This window comes from Podarcis cretensis (assembly GCF_951804945.1).
Source record: "Podarcis cretensis genome assembly, chromosome: 4".
NCBI lineage: Eukaryota > Metazoa > Chordata > Lepidosauria > Squamata > Lacertidae > Podarcis > Podarcis cretensis.
The window spans coordinates 60,230,418-60,252,723 of record NC_137173.1 but is presented as its reverse complement, the minus strand read 5'-3'; positions in this window follow the sequence as shown (position 1 = coordinate 60,252,723).

The window sequence follows — 22,306 nt, the reverse complement described above, 5'->3', positions numbered from 1 at the left end:
ATGTCACACCATTTGGCAACAGAATGTACTCTGAAAAGGGAGCTGCATCCAGGGCCAGCCCAAGGCATTTTACTGCCCGTAACAATTTCACTCCTACTTCCCCTAAAAACACCAAGTGAGCTGCTGTTCTGAGGTGATGAAGAGCATCTGTCACCACACCTGAGAGAGCAGGTAAAATGAGGAGGTCAAGAAGTGGCCATGTGACAATGCTAGGGGCGCAGAGGAAATAGCAACAGACTGCTATGGCTGCCTCCGAGCACCTGCCACCTGAGACAGGTGCCTCACTCTGTCTAATGGTACACTCTGTGTAATGGCTCTGTTTACAGCCAACCTTTAGCTCTCTGATGAGTCGATCTGTTTGTGACCACTGTCAGGATCTCTCTTTTGCAGCAGTTTGTATGCATGAACATATAACTCCTATGGCAGGCCTGGGGTCAAAAGGAAAACCACGCCTGTACCTTTTTATATCATTCAGGTGTACAACTCAATGTGGTGCAACAGCACACTAGAATAAAGGTAAAGGTAAAGGGACCCCTGACCGTTAGGTCCAGTCGTGGATGACTCTGGGGTTGCGGCGCTCATCTTGCTTTATTGGCCGAGGGAGCCGGCGTACAGCTTCTGGGTCATGTGGCCAGCATGACTAAGCCACATCTGGCGAACCAGAACAGCGCACAGAAACCGTTTACCTTCCCGCCAGAGCGGTACCTATTTATCTACTTGCACTTTGATGTTCTTTCGAACTGCTAGGTTGGCAGGAGCTGGGACGGAGTAATGGGAGTTCACCCTGTTGCAGGGATTCAAACCGCCAACCTTCCGACCAGCAAGTCCTAGGCTCAGTGGTTTAGACCACAGCGCCACCCGCGTCCCACTAGAATACCTGCAGACTATAAAACATTACGGCAGTGCTTTGCCAACCTGAAGAAAAATGGCAAGGACAATGCTTAAAATGAATGCATACAACATGAATATGGACCCACTAGCACCAAAATAATAGCTTGGTGGTATCTTTGTGAAATAAAATGGGTATTGGCATATTATTGTGCTGACTTTTAAAGCACTAAACGGCCTCGGTCCAGTATACCTGAAGGAGCTTCTCCACCCCCCGTTGTTCTGCCAGGACTCTGAGATCCAGAGCCGAGGGCCTTCTGGCAGTTCCCTCACTGTGAGAAGTGAAGCTATAGGGAACCAGGCAGGGGGCCTTCTCGGTAGTGGTGCCCACCCTGTGGAACACCCTCCCATCAGATGTCAAGGAAATAAACAACTATCTATCTTTTCTATCTTTTAGAAGACATCTGAAGGCAGCCCTGTTTAGGGAAGTTTTTAATGTTTAATGTTTTATCGTGTTTTTAATATTCTGTTGGGAGCCACCCAGAGTGGCTGGGGAGGCCTGGACAGATGGACGGAATATAAGTAATTTATTATTATTATTATTATTATTATTATTATTATTATTATTATGAATGACATTCTAAGAAGTGCAGGTGCCAGCTGTAAGACAAGCTAGGAAGATAAGGAATTGGTTTGAACTGGGTCTTGTGTGCTTCACATTTTCTGAGAGTTCACATCCATTCCTAACCCCGTGTGCCCCTTTAGACACATGGAAGAACATGCATGTGAGTACAGTGGGATCAGTCTTCTTTGTTACCAAATGACAGACCTTTCCGACCCTGGCAGCGCATAGTAAACTACATTTGAAACTACCACCAAATTGTAGGGATGCAAATTAGCATAACACAGGCTATGCTCTTATCCGCATTGAGAAGATGCCCAAGAGCTCATCTAACTGATACCCCGAAAGCCAGGTTTGGAAATGACCATGAGCACTGCATGCGTACAGCAGGTGTGCGGAACATTTGGCACTCCAGATGTTGCTGCACTACGGCTTCCATCATGCCTGGCCAATGTTTGCTGGGGCTGATGGGAGTTGCAGTTCATCAACATCTGGAGAGCCTAAGGTTCTCCACACCTATTTTACATGATGAAAATCCCATTTCTGTTCCTTTGCTTGAGCTTAAATGGTCAACCAAAACAAAAGAAAATAAGGCTATTGTGAAACTGTAAGAGTTTTAAAGAATCAGGTTTTTCCCCCTGATTAGTGGCTGCATTTTCTGCTCTTTTTTGGACCTGATTTGGAGTACACTGCAGACCAGTGTAATCATGTTAGCTAGTGTAAAGAGACTGGCAGCCCTTTCAGGCACGATAAACTTTTTGACTGCTTCCCTAAAGCTTTAATGTGGCAACTGCATGTAATGCAAAGTCATTGCATTTGGAATCAAGCTTCGTATTGGATCGCTGCCTGATACATGGGGCAGATACCAGTCAGGGAGTGACATAGCTAATTCCCAGGGTGATGGATCAGTTACTTACTGCTTTGCCCACCAGTTAGACACAAATCATGCAATGTAGTAGTTACTGCAAAAGTGTGAAAGACCAGCTTGAATGTTTTATCCTAAATAAGCCTTTTGTATTTCCTTGATGTTGTGTTCTTTAAAACCCTAGTTGGAAGGAAACTTCACAAGAAATTAAAATAAATAAATCACATCTATATCTACAGTATGAATTCAAAGATTTGTGCAAACAAATTTCAGTTAGCGAGTCACTGTATACTTGGATTTTATTTGTAAATCTGAAAAGCACTATTTGTTTCAGCTGGGTTTATATTAAATTTTTAGACAATTAGATTACATCTAAGTACTTTGATATTCGCAGTTGAAAAATCTTCTTCCATAAATCCATGTTATGTGTGAGAGCAAAATCAGATTAAGCTCTTGGAAGCCCCAAAATCTATAGACTCTGTGTCTCAGTATTGAGAAGGGGACCCTACCCCTGGCAAAATAATAAAATAAAAATACAAATAAATTGCAAGTTTTTTAAAAAGTAAGTCCTGAGAACTGCCTTTAGCAGAATAAATTCTTAATCACGTATATATCCCTATCTGTGGCAGATTGAGAGGTTGTTGCAAAGGTGGCTTATTTTAATGATTCAGTTGGCACAAAAACGGTTCTTATCTCTTTAAGAAATGGAAATGAGGTCTAATTTACATATGCTGGTTGCAATTAGCATATAAGTCCTATCCTGGGAGTTGGAGGAAGAAAAAAAATGCAGCAACAATCTAATAGGATTTGGTTAGACAAAATTAGCAACCTCAGAACAATCATCAAATTATCTGAATTACTGGTAGCCTGCAATTATTTCTCAATATCGTGTGTGTGTGTGTGTGCGTGCGCGTGCGCGTGCTCACACACACACACACACACACACACACACACTGAAAGAATCTTCATCACATTGTGCTACACTTGTAGCCTGTTTTGTGTATTTGCTTTGATTTATCATGTTTGTATCCTGCATATAATATATGCAAAAATAAATAAATCACAATGCATATTTGTGTATATATGCATTTTCTATTGTCACTTTCTATTTTGTCAGATTTCATACGATTTGTTGAAGGTGACATTTCTGTCTTTTATGGGATCATTTTAGCTTGTGCAGTGTGTGTGTGTGTGTGTGTGTGTGTGTGTGTGTGACTGACTGGCATGTACTCAACAAAGTCTTAGTAAAATTCCAACCAACTCTTAGTAAAATAACAAAATAAGCTAATTTTGTAATGGCTTACTTTGTGTGGTGAGTCTGAAAAATCTGCAAAGTAATAGACCTATGGAACTTTCCCTTTTTCAGCTGGTGGTTGCATACCATATATTAAAATAATATTTATTTATATAATTCCCACAATACAATAAAGCATGCTGCATATAGAACAGTTGCATATGTAAAAGCAATTAAAATATTTGCATATATGTATGAAAGCAACTTTTAAAAATCCCTTATGCACACAATTTAAAAAAGCACCGACACATATATAATATCAATTCAAGTCCAATACAGATACCAACTGGGATAAAATATGATCTGGGATATTATATTAGCATCCATTGCATTTTTAAAATTAAAACAGAAACAGGAGTAAGATATTCAAGAGCTCTTCTACTTTCTGACTGCATTGCAATCATATTTCAGGAACACATCTCTGCCACATTTTTATATTTTGCTTTATTTGTGTGTACGTAAATACAAGCACATGCACACCACCCAATAATAAAACTTATCTGGGCAGTTCGCAAGTAGAAAATTAAAATCAAAAGATATAAAAATAAAACATAAACTAAAAAATTAACCAGAATCAAACCAGCAACAGAGAGTGACATCAGTACAAACGACTTAAAAAGCCTAGGCAGAGGAATTCAAACCCCTGGTTTGCAGTAGTGCAGCTCAACAATCCCAGAGTCTGAGAGTCAATAGCACAGACATTATAAAGGTGCAGTGATCTGTCGTGAAACAACCCCAGTAAAGAAGAGAACAGTGGTTACCCAGACCTTGTTGCTGGTTACGAAGGGGCTCCCATAAGAGTCTTCAGGACCCCAAAAATGTAGACCACTGCTCCCAGAGAGTGGCAAAATGCGCCGGTTTTTAGAACCCTGATCTTAGACTTCCAAAAGCCAATCAGTTTGGGCTTGTAGGGATTGCAAGATTTTTGAGGTCAGCAAATTGCATAGACACCACTAGTCAAATTTTGAAACATTATTAAGAAAAATGGCAACAAGGCAAATGGTCAAATAGAAATATTGAGAAACAAGAAAGACAAGGGTGAAACTAGGCTTTATTTCACCCGGGTCAAAGATCCAGTTTGGCACCTCCTCACCACAGGCAGGGAGCCTCAATGGCACCCCTCTGGAGGCTTCACCAGGGGCAAAAAACCTGGCTAGTGCCCCCCCCCCGTAGCTTCAGCTCTGAGAAAGAGCCCAGGGTTTCAATACTTGACAACCTACTCAATAATAACACCATGTTGCTAGCCTTTCCAGCAAGTAAGCAGTGAGGCGTGTGAGCTTCCCAGTGCTTGTAAAATGCAGTGTGGACCCTTCGATGGAATAAGGGGACAAAGCTGCATAGGGTAGCCCAGCTTTGAAAGACTCTCTTCCCTCTCCTGCATTGGATTTAGTGACACCTCACTCCTTCTGACTAATGAGAACTGATGTCACATTCCGCAGGTAGGCATCCTAAAGTATCCTGTGGATTTTAATAAGTAGCAGGAGCCACGTGGCCTCCTTTTTAAAGAGAAAATGCTGTGGGGAATTGAGCAATGCCCTTTGTCACAACGCACATACTGAGTCTTTGGTTCCCTACCTTTATAATTAGCTGCACCAACCGTTAAGATCCATGACTTACTGTAAAAATATCCATTAATCCTCACAACATCTGCATAAAATAGGTTGATAGCCAGTTTTAGAGGTGGAAAGGCCTAGTGTTTGTTTTGCATCAGGAAATGGCTGAATTGGTTAAAAGTGGGGGAGGTTATTATTTGCACGTGTTTATTAATTCGACTCCTGAAGACAGGAGTGCCTGGCATGCTCTGGTCCATGGGGTCACAAAGAGTCGGACACAACGAAACAACGAAACAACAACAACAATTAATTCCAAAAGTCTGTTTAGAATTGTGTGCGTCTTCCATGTAAACATTGTGTGGCTCTTGGTCCAATATGAAGGGGAAGCACAAACCATTCCTCCAGTAGTGAGATAGAAACACTGCCCATTGTGTTCTCCTTTTCTGCCTTCCTGTAGCGTGTAAAACAGTTCTGGTCCACTTAGCACCATTCTCTACACACAGGGACAGTGTGTCTCAGCAGGGAACATTTATGACCACTGACAGGCAAGCAACATTACAGCATACTTGCCGGCACACAACCGATATGCCATGATTTGTGATGATGCTTAAATGGCGCACATCCATCTCACAGGGAGGTAACCTTGGCCAAAGGGATTGGTCTCAATCAAACTGGACAACTGCAGCTTCTTTCAAAAGGCTGTGGAGTTAACGCGCAGCTCACCAGCCGCTGCTCTCTACTCTACAAAAGATTTCTGTGCTTCATTTATTTTGAATGCTTCTGCAGCAGGGCAAATCTCTCTAAATGTTGACTGTGCAGCCTGATGAGAAGCCCAATTTACATATTCTCAATTTAATCTAAAGTAGGTGCTAATTGATTACCGCTGAATGCCAGCACACACTGATTATCCATTCAAGATGCTGAGGGACAAGCTCCCTGGGAGAAGCGGCTTTGCATTTTTGGTGTGGATGAAAGAATATTTACCCTTTCTCCCATAATATTATATGGGGAATTTTAATTAGCCAGGTTTGTACATACTTCCCTGCGCCATTTTACTGCTAGTGAAATTGACCACCACACAACTGAAACACAATGATGACCAAAGCATGTTCTCCACACCCAGCTACATATCTGAGGTCAAGAATCCCTCTAGGATGAATTCCCTCCCACTTATTCCTACACCTGTGTTGCTAGATTCTCCCACAAAGCCAGACTGCAACTCACAGTCAAATCCAGCAACACAGGATCATGCTATGGGATGTGCACTTTTAGGCCATATCTGAACCATACATTGTAAAGCAGCAGCTTCATGCCACTTTAGGCAGTCGTGGTTTTAGCTTGCAAAAAGATGCCAAATTTAGCAGCAGCAGAGTGACAATAAAATGCAGCGATCCTGGGAAATGTTTAAATTGCATCTTATATATGGTAATCTAAATTATAGATGCCACCAACAAGGGCTGCAAGCCACAAGGGCTATGTTCTACCTCCATTGTCAGAGGCATTATGGCTCTGAACACCAGTTGCTGGGAATCTCAGGAAGGCAGAGTGCTGTTGTGATCATGTTCAGCTTGAAGGCTTCCCATAGGCATCTGGTTGGCCACTGTGAGAACAGGATGCTGGACTAGGTGGGTCACTGGCCTGATCCAGCAGGCTCAACTTCGGTCCTTATGTATATCTAATCTGGATGTGGAAACCAATGGGATCTTATTTGAGGAAGCCATTGTGAAGTGGAGGGGGAAGGAAATGCCATAAAACTGCTCTTTCAAAAACGCTTCTTACAAAGTTATTTGAGCACACTTTATTGGACAGTTTACTGCCATGGAAAGCATATATTTCAAGCTGAATACCAAAGGTTGCAAATGTTGGGTTCATCATTAGCATTAAGGGTGTGTGTGTGATGCATGCATGAATGCAGATAAATGCATCTGAGTGGTATGTCTATATGGGCAATTGGGAACAAGTAAAGGTACTGCAAAGCACACCTACAAACTATTCTAGGAATGTTCACAATCCTCCATTAGTATATAATCAGAAAGTGGCCAAGACCTTTTGCTGCCCAAGGCAAAGCTGGCATGCGCGCACACACACACACACACACACACACACACACAACACTGGTGATGGGACAGTGTCACCCATCTGCCATCGCTGAAGGCAGTAGGCAAACTGTGTGTGTGTGTGCGTGCGCGCAAAGCTGACTTCATGGTGTATGCAGCTATTTCACCCAACACCCTGCCACTGCTCCCTTCCTTTGGCGCATTAGGCACTGCAAATTTGGCCCTGTAAAGAATGTTTTCTGCTCGATGACTACAAGAATCTGGGTGCTATTGGATGGAAAGTTCCCTCCATCCAACCCCTTACATTTAAGGCAGGCTGAAATCCTTCTCTGGACTGGGTTGGGGAGTGCCACTTGGCCTGCAAAGCAGCTATTGAGCAGCTGGTCTGAAATCGAGAGGAAAGACCGAAAGTCAAAGCTGCATTTGCTCGCTGCTTTTGTTTAGGTTTTAATGGTAGCCAACTTCTAAAGAGCTGTGTGAGTGTGGCTCATGGTGGGGTTTAACACAAAGGCTGCGGTGAAGGTTCTCTCCCCCAACCCTCCTCCAGATCATGCTCAGCATGCGGGGAGTTCTTTCCCCAATAAAAGTGGCTTTGGGTTTAAGTCCCTTCATGCGAGCGGCTTTTCTCTGCGTTTGTACTCCCCATGTGGCTTACACCAGCATCGCGCACTGCAGCTTTTCCAATTCATCATTCGCTGCATGAGCTGTCTGTGTTCAGGCGGCGGCGAAGGGGACAGCGCGGATGACACAGCCAGCTCAGTTCAGCCGGCACTGTGAAAAAGCATTTGATTTTTCTTTAGAGGAGTTAATGTGTGTAAATCCCCACTAAATTGCCCAGCTTCTTGTTACGTGTGGTGTCTTTGATACCCATAAGAAGTGAGACAGAGACGATGCCTTCAAGTACATTTCCCCTGGGCTAGTGCAGCTGCTTTGAGAATTACAGATACAAAATAGGTATGCACATACCGTTTCGTTTGTCAAACGGCTGTTGTCGAAAGGGGTGTTTGGAAAAAGAGGAGGAGGAAAAGTCACACAGAGTGCTCCACCGGGCTGGCAAAGTTACCCTGTTACGCTGATCTCTTTGTCAAGTTCGCAGAATTCGTCATCTGCCTGGTGAAGAGTGTTGTGCAGCCAGGAAGCTTGCACACTCCTTTACCCACCTTGGCTTAGCTGGACACACAGTGCAGCAGCAGCAGTTGGTATTCAATTGCTGGTTGCGTCCAAACAATTGGGGGGCATTTAAAGCATGATTCCCATGTGGAACAGCTGCATATTCCTGCACTGCAGGGGGTTGGACTAGATTATGCTCAGGGCCCCTTCCAACTCTACCATTCTACAATTCTATTGAGTATATGAGAAACTCAAAACTAGCCATAAGGAAGCTTTGTGAGCTGAGCCAAAGGGAAAGGGAAAGGGGTGATAGGTGAAGACAGGAATGTTGCAGCAAGACCTCTTGAAGTGTTGGCTCTAGCAGGGGTCAGAGGCAGGGGTGGCTTTTGCCATTTGGTAGCAAAATGTCTGGGATGACTTCACAAGCTACAAGACCATAAGACAGCAATGCATTTTCAGGAAGCATTCCCTCACACAGAATTAGCTTAATTTAACTTCTGGGATGCCAACATATAGCCAAATCTGATTGCTTTTGTTCCTAGAATTGGGGGACCTAACTTTCAAAAAATGGTGCTAGGATAGCAGCTGATGAACACCACAAAGATACACTAAACTCAATATTCCAGGTCCACCCAAAGTACCTTTGCACACACAGTTTGATTTCTGACACTAATCCATTTCCACACACACACACACACACACACATACCCCAGAGCGCTAGAATTTTACTTGGGAGTCCAAGTAGGTTTGGTAGGTTTACTTGGTAGGTTTTAAAGAGAAGGATAGAAGTCCCAAAAACGGAGGTTTCTGGCAGGTCAAATTTCATTTGCATAAATGTATTCTTTAAATTGCCATTGTTACTCACTCTGCACAAGCCTGCTCAGGAACTACTCATTGTGATATTTTGTGGGCGGGTGTTTGGATCCTCATAATAATTTAACGAATAGTTTTAAAATATCCCCACCCACCTTGGTCAAATGTTTAAAGGACATGGTTGATTCTGGGAAATGTTCTGATGGAGAAACTGCAAAGGAATAATTGCCACTAGCTCTGACAGTTGGAATATGCACATCATGCAAGGCTGTTCCGTAAATGGAGCACACCCAATTATTTGTGTGCTCTTTCTTATTTCTGGTAGGATGCAGTATATGGAAACTGGCTTGAGAATCTGTAAAAGGGGAGGGAATGAAGGTTTTGGCCAATGGAAGACTCGTTTATTCTATTTTGTTCTTAAATCAACTTTTTCCATTGTTCTTTTGGAGATATTTGAAAATTGCAGCTCAGTGGTCTAAAAATTCGCCGGGGGTGGGGGGGATGCCACCAGCATGTAATTACTTGTAGGTCTCTAGAACACCAATGGCATCTTCCTTCCTCAATATATATGCTGGTAATTAGCTTCTAGAGCACATGCATGAAGGTAGATACATGCTTTGGACCCTGTGTGAGAGCTATAATTCTTCCAAATTGATGTGTCAAAGGAAGTAAAACTCAATCTTTTCTCCTGCAGTGTATATTTTACAGTCAGGGGACCTTCACTAATCAGAATAAAGCAATTTAGATCCCTGTCATTGTGCACTGAGACCGTATGAGGAGGCTGGCATATGTGGCTTTCTAGATTTATCAGTGCCTCCCATCTTGTATGTGCATGAGAAATTCAGGGCTGAGGGTATGAGAAAAGAGCATTTATCCAAGAAACCAATATCATTGCATTTCCCTCCCACCCCTGCCAGTCACATAAACATTTTATTTATTGTCAATATCCCAAGTTCCAGTTTAAACACACACACACACAAACAGAGAGAGAGAGAGGGGGGGGTATTGGACATCCCTTTTGCTAAGCATATGACTGGCTAATGGCCTGGATATGTGGTTAATACCTTCTCCATATCTCTCTTGAGGATTAACCATCACAGCAATGAGAGGGTGATCCCTCCTCTCACAGCTAAAGAGATGAATTAAGGCAGAAGAAGATAGACTTTAGGCGGTGGCAGACTTTGGGCTTTAAAATTTCAGCAGCCCCCTGTGTGATGCCCAAATTCAAAGCCCCCCACTACCATCTTTCACCTTCTGTTGTTTGGCTCAGCACCCAGTGCAGCTGAGTCAGTCGCACTCCCCAAAATCCGCCTCTGCTTCAGGTTTGTGTGATCCACTTTGGCTAGAATGCTGATCCCCACAAACCGTGGGGAGTGTCAAAGGTCAGCAGCGCAGTGCTATGGTTGTGCAGAAGTGTTGTTAGGGGCAGGCCTAGGGCGCACAAGCAATTACAGTGGTACTTCGGGTTACAGATGCTTCAGGTTACAGACGCTTCAGGTTACAAACTCCGCTAACCCAGAAATATTACCTTGGGTTAAGAATGTTGTTTCAGGATGAGAACAGAAATGGGGGGGGGGTGCGGCGGCAGCAGGAAGCCCCATTAGCTAAAGTGGTACCTCAGGTTAAGAACAGTTTCAGGTTAAGAACAGACCTCCAGAACGAATTAAGTTCTTAACCCGGGGTACCTCTGTAAGTCGTTAGCAAGTCCTGGACAGGGCCGGATTTAGGTTTGATGAGTCCCTAAGATACTGAAGGTAATGGGGCCCTTTCTATGTCCAGCTGTCCTTTACCAACAACAAATTGTCACTGTTTTTTTGTGTTGAATATATGCTATATGGTAATTTATGGACCTAATAGGTATCTAAAGCCATTTGCACATAACAAAATATGCATTTTATCAAAGTAATTGTTGCACTGAAATGCAGTTTGTTGCTGTTGTTTAGTCGTTTACTTGTGTCCAACTCTTCGTGACCCCATGGACTAGAGCACGCCAGGCCTTCCTGTCTTCTGCTGTCTCCCGCAGTTTGGTCAAATTCATGTTGGTAGCTTCGAGAACACTGTCCAGCCATCTCGTCCTCTGTCTTCCCCTTCTCCTTGTGCCCTCAATCTTTCCCAACATCAGGGTCTTTTCCAGGGAGTCTTCTCTTCTCATGAGGTGGCCAAAGTGCTCCTGCCAATGTTCGCACTGCAATGCCCTACCTGCCATCTCACCTTTCCCCATTCTGGTAAACAGCAGCAACTCGTCTTCTAGGAGGTCTCTGCTCTATCATGCCATCCACCACTGTCTACCGCTTTCCCCCCAGACACATCTATATGTATAAATTAGCATATGCAAATCTGCGTCATGGGCCTGTGCCCCAAGTCCTCTGAGCACCTAGCAACTTACCATTGTGTGATTGCCTTTTGTCTCAGACTGAGATTAGCATGGCCCATATATTAAAGTAGAGCATGAGATTTAATAACGTCTCACAAAGGGTGTCGCTATTATGGAAAACAACACGTTTTATCTCTGCTTCCACTTTCTAAAGCTGTTAATATATTACATACCTGGTTTCCCCCACCCTTAATATCTAACTAGCTCTCTGGGTGGGACATACTAAGAATAGTCTCAGATGAGCAGTTTTAATATAAAAAAGTGGGGAAAGCATAATTTGGTCATGGATAAAAAGCTTCGGAAAGAAAGCAGGCTGGGCTTTTGTGGGGCATGAACCGATCAGGAGGCTTCTCTATCTCTAATTAAAAAGCCCACATTGTTCCCTTATCAGCCTTTTTGCCTCCATATTATCTCAGGAGCACCTGACAATCTCCAAGGGCAATCTGATTATGTTATACTTTCCTCACATACAGAAGACTTAGCTGTGGAGTTTAATGCTGCCAGTGCTGTTCACATAGTCCTTCAAGCTGCAAAATTCTGCCCCTGGATGATCTCTAAATCTAGTGACACCCTACGATTGCGTTCATATCCTGCTCTTCCTACAAGGAGGTGAAGATGGCAAGCATGATGCTTCTTCCCACCCTCACCCCCACTCCATTTCATACACACAATGCTCCTGTGAGGTAGGATAAGCTGAGAGCCACTATGCCACCCTGCCACCCCTACCTGGAGAGGCTGGGGATTGAACCTGTGACCTTTTGCATGCATGTGCTACCACTGAGCGACAGCCCCTCCCGTTGTCATACCCAGCAGCTGAAGGGCACTGGAAGCGGAGTAGCCCCCAAAAAGGTGCAAACACTGTTCCAAGGCTACAAGAAGTATTAAAAGATGCTTCATCCCTTGTGGAGCAGTTATCTCAAGGATGGCACGTCCTCAAATCCAGTGCTGATTGCAATGAAGTATTCACACCCGCGATGGCTCCAATCAGCCATTCAATCCTCTCTGGGTTACATGGGTCATTGGCAGATTGCTTGCACATATTCAGCTGGTCCAGAAATTTGTGCCAGCTGCTGGCAGTCCCCACAACTGCTTAGGCTGAGTTTGTGTGAGGTGCCAGATGCCATCTGCTTCTTGGAGGAAAGGATGGCATCGGACAAGTCTGGATTGGTGCTTCCTTTCTTCCAGATGTTTAATTCTCGCATTACCGTACAAAATTTAAGAATGAAATCTCGGTGTGGAGAGAGACGGGCGTATATTTGGGAGAGGAGAATTCTGGCCTGTCAGCATGGAGCCACAGGCTAGGTAGCTGGGAGCTGGCATTCTTTCTAGTTATTTATAAAATTAGCGGCTGTGGAAATTAACTCTAGCAGTTGTAGACCTATTACTGTTAGTTTTATCATCATCCTAAAACATCTCCCGAGGCAATCCCTGGAAATTGGATTCTATTGTACATTGCAATAAATCCATAATTGATTATGCTATGGAGCTTTAGTGCGGATTCAGGAACTGGATCCAAAAAGTAAATAATACATTCAAAATTTTGCTAGAAGGCTAAATTTAAAACTTATTTACTGAACCTTTTGGGATTATCCCCCCTCCCCAGCTGCACCAGCTAATGACAACAGCCCCTCCCTCCAAGTGATGCCTCATCAGAAGCCTATTGAACTGAATGGCAGTTGCACAGGTACAGCTCTCCGGGGAGAGGAGACCAAATTTGATGTAGCTGCGCTGAAAGGTGCAGCATATATTGCTCACTCTGGCCTCCTCTATAGAGGTTTATCCAATACATTGCACACACAAGTCTCTGAAGATAAAATTCAACTGCATTATTACATTATGAGGAAAATATATGCCACGGAGGCCTTCCACAAATTCGCCTCTCCTTAATGCTATTAGTCACAAATCTGCTGATTTGCCTCTGTTCAGTAGGCTCACTCTCTCTCACACACATGATGGGAGGTGAAATTCAGGGCACAATCTGGCCAAGCTAAGTACTTTGTGGCCGGGGCAAAACTAGGCTTTATTTTAGCCACGTCAAAGATCAGTTTGGCACCCCCACATGCATTTGTGTACACACAGGCTGGGAGCCTCAATGACACCCCTCTGGAGGCTTCGCCCAGGGCAAAAACCCCAGCTAGCCCAACCCCCTGGCCATAGTTTCAGCTCTGCTTTAAGGTACCTCTGCTGTCATCAGGACAGAGTTAAGCATGCACTTATTTCTTCCACTGAAACCCATGAGACTGATGACATAACCTTAACGCGTCTACTCAAGAGGTGACTCTCATTGATTTAGTCTCAGACAATGTAGAAATAAGACTGAATCCCATCGAATACACGGGGGCTTACTTTCAAGTAAATGTGGATAGGATTGTACTAATTATGTGTTTAACTTTTGCTGGATTCCAAACCCCCTCCCATATTCATCTTATTACTCTACATGGAAAGATCCTCTGTAGTTTTTCTATGCTGTAGAAACTTCTCCAAACTCTAAAGTTTTCTCAGTATATAACAAATCCACAAAGACACACTTTATGCAGTTTTGACTGATGTACACATTTTTGCAAGCATTTCCCCCTAATATAATGTTTTAGTATGATATTTTCACTAATATCTTCATTTTTAGGCACACTTTCCCCCAATATATGCATTTTTGTAAACATTGTTCATTACAGAACTGCATCTCAAAATTCGGATAAGTGTGAATTGGGAAGGATAGCTGTGTTTCGGTTCATACAGTTTCAGAAAGTGCAAATGTTATGGATTACGCTTTAAATGCACAAAACAGAAATCATTGCACTGATGGGACACGTTAGTTGAATACCACTTTTAATTTCCAGGATAGATTGGCCTGACATTCAAGGCATAAACAATCCATATGTCAGTGTTTTATTTTTTAATAACAGGTTTTGACTCCTGAGTCTTCTAGCGCCAGCACACAACCTCAAACCCTGCTTGAGTAGTTTGCTGCAAAAGCACATTTCTTTTGTAAATGACCACAGCATTTCAACTAACCAGCCCATCAGCGAGGGTAAGGGAGGTTCAGTTAGCTTACTGCTCAATTTTCAGAGTCACTGAAGCAGTTAAGATGTGTGTTGTTTCAGGAAATAATTGTCTTCAGGCTTAATCAGTTGCCTGGTTTTCAGTTGTTGGATGGAAGGTGCTAAGGAGCTGAATGTATTGCACAGACTTTCAATAACACTATGAATATAAAGTGAGAACCAATATCATTTCTCAGCCTAGAGCCTTAAAAAGGAACATCTGCTTTCCTGAATAAACATAAAATTTCATCAATTTTTTTTTTTTAAAGATTAGGGTTTACCTGAGATCCAATTCACGGTTAATAGTGTGATGTGGAAGTCACTTCCATACTGAACCTGTTCCAAAATGCACTAGTAAAGTGAGTCAGCTTACTAATGTGTTTCCCTCTTAAACCACAAATGCTCCTTCCTGGAGGTGGATGATCATGTGAGAGCCTGCGTAGTGTTGTGGTTACTGTTAAGTTGTGGGCGAACATATCAGACGACACAGCGATTCTTCCAAAGCAGCTCTTTATTTGTAAGCTGGAACAGAACTGAACAGAGGAGCTCAGTCAGCCTGCTTATATGGAGCTCCACTAGAATGCAGCAGTAACCATTTTCTGTAACTAGCCAATCACTGAATGTCACTTTCGATCCTTCATTTGCATACAAACTATCCAATCACTGAACGTCACTTTCGATCCTTCACTAGCATAACTATCTACAGTATCCCCCTGCTGGCCCAGGGTGAGATCTTCAGTACATAACAGTTACACTGTTGGACCAAGGTCACCAGGAAAATGCAGGTTCAACTCTCCATTGGGTGAACTTGGACCAGTCACTGTCTCTAAATCTAGCCTGCCTCATAGGGTTGTTGTTAGGATACCATGAGGCAGAAAGAACCATATACACTGTCTTGAGCCCCTTGGAATAAGATACCGTAATCACAAATACTTTAAAGGCCCATTCTTGGTCCCAATATTGGAATATAAATTTCCCTATACTAGAAAGAGACTAAATGTCATAGAAATTATGTGTTACTGTCTGAATTGAACTCTATTAACGTCTAGGTCAAATAAACGAAGTACAAAATTACACATCTGTTTTGTGGTTCAGAATCATGAACCCACCAGGTTTTTGTTTTGTTTCCCAATAAGAAAATTGGTGAGACTTGGCTGTCAGAAATGGGAGCTAGCCTCCTCCTCATAAAGTCAAGAAAATTGATGTTGCACATCAATAAAACAAGTGCTCGCTTCTCGTCAGCAGGATGCCTTGATATATTGCCTCATGGAAGCTGGTGTGTTGCAGTCAAGGGCCCTTCCTCCCTCAGCGCAGTCATGTGAGAAAGCAGAGAGACTGGCATCCCCTAAAATGGGATCTGCCATGATTTCATAGCCTAAGCCTGCCAATAGATTTTAGATTCTGCTCATACCAAAGCTGGAAAACGTAATTTACATTTGGTTACCACCCATTGAAAAAGAAAATAAAGACATAGGTTTGGACATAGGGAGGTGTGGCAAAGACAGATTGCAAGACACTGGGGAGAGAAAATGAAGGGAATAGGTGGCAGTCTAGAGAAAAGACTATTCTGGATATTGTGATACCTTTTAAGCATGGAAAAGGATACCCTAAGGTAAGACAGAAAGCCATGAATATTTAGTGATGGAGGCAAAATTCACAATTCAATTCAAAATTCGAATCCCCCAATTCAGAAAGTCTCACCTCATTTTGAGTAGAGCCCTTTGAATTACAAGTGCAGGGAGAAATGGGGTTCAACCCTGTTCCTAGGCTTTCCTGTTAATTCCCTTCCTTTTCTAAGACTTTTGAGAAGGGAACGAGATGACAATGGTGGGGAAAGCCTGCAAGATATAGGATAGTCCTTCTAGCCTTTTCTTAACTGGAAATGAAAAGTATCCCAGGGGGTATGAGACTGCAGTTTCCTCTCCCCCCCCCCCCATTCAATTCAGCAGGTAAAAGAAGAGTACAAACGGGATACATAAGATTGGATCATTAGCCACTTCCCTAAACCAGCCCAAGAAGACATCAGCTACCAAATGCTTCTGCAGTTCCAAGTCTAGTTTTGAAATACTACATGCCACGGAATGTCATCTACTGAGTGCTGTCAAATTCTGAAAACCCTTGCATGTCAGATATCAAACACTACAAGAAAATATTAAATATCGCTGAATTTCAAATACTGAATGTTTCTTATCAAGATCTGCCAAAAAAAAGAAGAAGAAAAAGGATTTTAAGGCAATTGCGGAAGACAATTTCATTTCAGTTGTAAATTACAGCCTTTTGTCTCGCGTGTGCTGTGTTTCAGCCCAGGAGTGACATTTCCAGTCTGGTCTGTTTCCCATCAATTTCACTTTCTGGCTTTCAGATTCTATTCCCCCCCCCCCCCTACAATTCTGTGAGATCTGATTTTGGAAAACAGGAACATCCATGCTCACTCCTCTCCCCCCCCACCCCCGATTTCTTTTAACTGGAATTAATTAAAACATTTCTATTTGAGTAATAGCTTGTGCTAAAAACTGGCTGAGGAGCTGGGAATGGACAACAAGGGATGAATCACATCTTTACGGCCTTGTGGCATCATCTGAAGCATCTGGATATTATCAGATGTTGGAGGCAGGGTAGTAGCTTAGGGAGCAATCCTAAACTCAGGAAGATGGTATAATTTGTGCCAGCCTCAGTTAAGCCAGTATAAAATGCGCCAGATCCAGAACTTGGTCAGGAGGGGGAAATGCCAGCTGAGATGGTCCTAGCCCAGCAGAGTGGAAACAAGCCACCCAGACAGAGAGAGCCAACTCAGCTGGCAGCACCATGGGAACTGCACCCACCTGTCGACATGCAGGGGAGAGTTCCCAGGTACCCTTATCAGGTGTGTGCAAACTATGAGCTCAGACAGAGAAAGCTCATGGGAAGCAGTACACAACTGACAGTGCAGGAACGGGGGACAAAGGGCACACAGCAATGCTCACTGCAGCAGCCAATCAGCAAGCACAGCACACGCCCCTGGTACGCCCACCACATGACCGCCAGATCTGAATTCAGAATTGCACCCTTAGAAACAATCTAAGGGCCGTCTTACCCATAGTTGCGGGGGCGAGGGGCACCCGGGCGCCAGGCTCTCAGGGGCGTCAGGCTGAGAGTCCGGGGCCGAGATTTGGAGTCCAGGGATTGGGAAGAGCCGACAATCACTGCTGAGCGGAGCAGAGCCTGTCGGAGCACCGCAGCTCTTCTGCTGCAGGAGAGCGAGGCACTGAGGCAGCCAGCCAGCTCCACCTCCGCCTCCTGCATGCCTGGGATTGGAGGACTATCGAGAGGCCCACCGCGCGGACACTGCTCACACAAGGCACCCGGCTTCAGTTAGTCGTCGACTCCTTAGGCTCAACTGTTGTTGTGCTGGGCTATGCTTGCCCCCCCCCCCCAACTTGCTCTGCTGCTGCCACCTCAGGCTCCCCTGTTGATGCTGAGGCTGGGCAGGCCAGCTCTGCCGTGTGCGCCTTACAAAAGGTCAACAACTTTGGGGTTCCCCCCTAAAAAAAGGTCAACAACTCTGGGCAACCTGGGGGTGGGCAGATGGCCCTGTGCATATGTTCTGCTATCCTGATTTCACAAAACCTCATTAATATAGGTTTGACAGAAATGGAGTGTCTTTAGTTATTCAGCACCTCTTTTCAGTTTCCATGCACATCTTTGGTATCAATAAATATCAATATCAATAGTTGAATATCCAGAGATAAATTATGTGCATGTTTGCTGAGAATACCGCTGAGGCACTCTCCTAGTAATTGGAAGTTGGTGGGGTGGCGGTGTTGAATGACACACAACAACAACAACAAACAAACAACACAATCACTGCACACAAATCTGTCCATCTCTCTTGCACACACTTACACACCCCAGCCAGAAAAACCCAGTACCCTTACAGATCACGGACCTGACTTTGCCCAAGTTAAGCACATTCAAGTCTCATTGATTTCAGAGGGAGAGATTAAGCAAGTCAATAGGACTTAATTTGGCTGGATCAAGCCCCATATAATTCAGGAATATCTGTGCAAAAGGGCACTAGAACAGCTGCTTTAAAACACGTGGGTGATTATGCTAACTTCAATATCACATCCATTCCTTATGTGTAAGAACTGCCTCCACCTTAATCAGAAGACTTAGTGGTGTGATTTGCATTTCGGATGCATGCCACAAGATTTGGAGCAAAAAAGAATTCTGCTGACACATATTTTTGTTTGTTTGTCAAATCACTCCCATACAAGAAGGAATCTCTTACATGACACTTCAAGGTAGATGTTGTGTGTGTGTTGGTGTGCGTTTTGCAATTTACTTTAGTGTCTCCCTTACATTACAACCACTTTAGCAGATCATTGATGGCATGGCTTCTTAAATGACCTGGGTGTGCGGAGAGATGCTGAACATTTGGAATATTTATTCTCATTTTTTAAAATGAAGACAATTTCAAATATATATATTTTGGGTCCTCTATGTTTTCTGGCTATGTGAACTGATTTGAAGGCAGGACATGCATTAGATCAATATCCTCCCCACCCCCCCTGCTGTATTGCTCCAGTCCTACTTATCTCATTGTAATTTGCTAGTATATTTATGAGACCTTTATTAAGACAGGGCAGATTTATTTTTAATTTGCTTTAAATTGTTTATGCTCTTTTAAAATGCAGTGTATCCTCTGTATTGGGTTTTCGCTGTTATCTGCCCAGCAGTGATAAATTGTTATGTCCTAATGAGTACATTAAGATCCTGGGCCATTGCTGTGGTCTGTGCTAAAATGTGAGTTGGGAAATGAATGAGAGACAGGCTGGCAGGGCAGCAAATGAATCAGGGAGACCCGGTGCTTGTGCTTCTCAGCTGATCTTCTGAATCATAGAAAATCACATCTTACTTGTCCCAGAAGATGGCGTGACAGATGGCCTGTGCACAATGCACAATGTTTGGATGGAATCGACCTCTCTCCTTCCACAATCTAGTGTCTGATGTTTTCTGTAATTCAGGGGTAGCAAAAGTGAGTTACCTGCAAACGTTTTGGGCTACAACTCGCATCAGCCCTAACCCAGCATGGTCAGTTGTCAGGGGTGGCAAGAGTTGTAACCCTCAACATCTGGAGAGCACCACACTGCCTAGTTCTGTGCAACAGACACAATGCAATCTAATGAGTGTTTACTGTCCCATGAAGCTCACTGGGGCTTACTCACTACTAAGTGAGTAAGTGCCAGGCAGATAACATAGGGTCACCGCCTGAGCGATTGATTTTCTGCCATGCTTTGATGCCACCCTTTAGAATCACACATTTGAAGGGGGCCTTGTAGGCTATAATGTTTATTCTCTTGCTCAGTGCAGGGGATCCCAGAGCTGGAGCACCCCAAAGCCTTTGCTTGAAGACCCAGACTGAGGGAGAGATCATCCTTCTTCTAAGTAATTGGTTCCTTTGATGGATTGCTCTGGCCACCAAGAAGTTTCCTCCAGTATCCAGCTGAAATCTGTCTTCCTGTAATTTGTCGGAAATATCTCAAGTCCCTCTTTCCCAAAGGTGGGCATTGCAGTGGAAGCCTCTTCTTTGTGCAGATCAGTTTAGGCAATGGTGCTGGGGCTTCTGGTCTGTGTGTCTGCCTGGATGAAGCACACTCCAGGGTGGGTTTCAAGCCAGGCCTTCAAGAGTGGTTTAGGGTACCTTCAAGAGTGGTTCTTGGGCGCCTATGGGAGGAACCAAAGGAGTGCTTGAGGGCGCGATGGAGCTCGTGGGTGCCACACTGGTGACCCCCACATCACCGCTTGCGCTGGTGTGCACCCGCTTGCCTCCACGCTCTCAGCGTAGGCAGTTCTCCCCAGTGCAACCTGTCAAGTAGATACAAACTCGGAACATTTTTAGATTTCTCTACCTCTGTGCATGTGAGCAATATAATTTTCCAGGGTAACTGGTCAGATGATTGCTATCTATCTAATTTAAAATGACAAAAGAAAACTTTTTATTGATATTTCCCTGGTGCGTTTTCCCACAAGTCTCCCCAGTAAGCAAGGAACAATGAATTTTGCTGCTTGTGTTAATGAAAACAGCCTTAGGACTTTCTTTTATTTTTACTTCCCACATAATTTTGCCCTGTATTTTGTCAAATTATTAGAGATCAACACAGCGTGGAATGGAAAATAAATAAATAAAGATAGTTTCCTTAGGCAGAGAGGCTACAATGAGATGAGAGGGTTCTTGGGAGCCTGTCAAATCTGAGAGTTTGAGATTAGGAAGGAAGGAAGAGAATGGGCATACACAGTTTGAAAAAAAAGATTTGACACAAATATCTCAACTTTCACTTCATTTTGGCCCAAACTAGAGGTCATGTTATTCATGCCTTTAGCCCTTGCTTAAAAAAAAAAAATGGCTAGCTCAGGACTGTGATGGTTGTGGGGCTTTAATCCTTTGCACCCCGCCCCCCTTGAATCAGGAGTGGTCTTCTTAGCTATTTGCAATGGGAGGGAATCTCCTACTGGTACAGATGTGAACATACCATCCATGACAAATAGCTGCTGCATGCAGGGAGCATTGATTTGAATCAGAACATGGAAGGTGGGGGGCAAAAGGTAAAGCCCAAATACTATGACCCTCATCTAGCCCCCTCCCCTAGTAATGCTGTTTTGTTTTTTTTCTATTTAAAACCATGCATGCCAGGCTATTTATATATTTAAAATCATACTTTCATTATGTCACATCTCATCTGCCCCTAATTCTAGATCTGGTTTACACCAAGAAGGAAGTAGATCAGCTCAGTTCATTATAACACAGTTAATTCGACCCAATTCAACCCGTGTACATAAGCTTACATGGTAGCATTTTGTAATTTTGTTTCCAGTAAAATTAATTTGAACTGCCCATGTCTTTTACTGCAAGATAAAAATACCTTTCTCTTGCAAACTGTTTTATTATGTCTCTTCTGTACATTTTTATGTTGTGATTATTATTTATTTTTGCTGTTCTAATTATTGTATTCTGTATTTTAAAATATTGCATGGTGTTTGCGTCTACTTTGTAAGCATTAGATTCAGATCTCAGCTCAAAGCTCATCTCCAATACAGATTCTATTTTTTGCTTGGGGCAAGTCATGATCTCCCAGCCAGTTACCTTCACATTTCTTTTTAAAATGCAAAGAATAATATGTTTATAAGGGTGGAAACCTGCTTCAAAACCTGGGACCCCCTGCCTTCCCCTCATTTTCTTGCTCTCCACATTTCCTGGACATGAAATCACAGAATGTGGAGGGCAGGCTGAAAATGTAATGATTGCAATGAACATTCATGGTGGGATGATAACCCAGTAGCAGAGCACCTGCGTTGTATACCTGGCACCTTCAATTAAAGGATCTTGGGGCTGAGTTAGCGCTCTTCAGCCTGGGACCTTGGGAGACTGTTGCCAGTCGGATTAGCCCCGGACTCGATGGCCCATAAATCTGAATTACAGGCAGATCTGGACTCTAAAGATATTTCAAAAGGAAAGAGTGAATGCAGCAGTATTACAAGTGCCTAATGGAGAAATTGTTATGCAAAGGGAAGATGATGTGGAAAGAAGGATTTAGGAGTCTCTGTGATAAAGGCCGGGGTTTCACCCTCAATTATACTGGTGCATTCAGGAGGGCTAAAACACTTAATTACAACTCTGAGTGTCTCTTTAAAGCCTCGCGTGATATAGCAGGTCGTTTAGCAATAATGCTCTTCGTTTACATTATCCTGCCTTACCACATCCACTAAACTAGG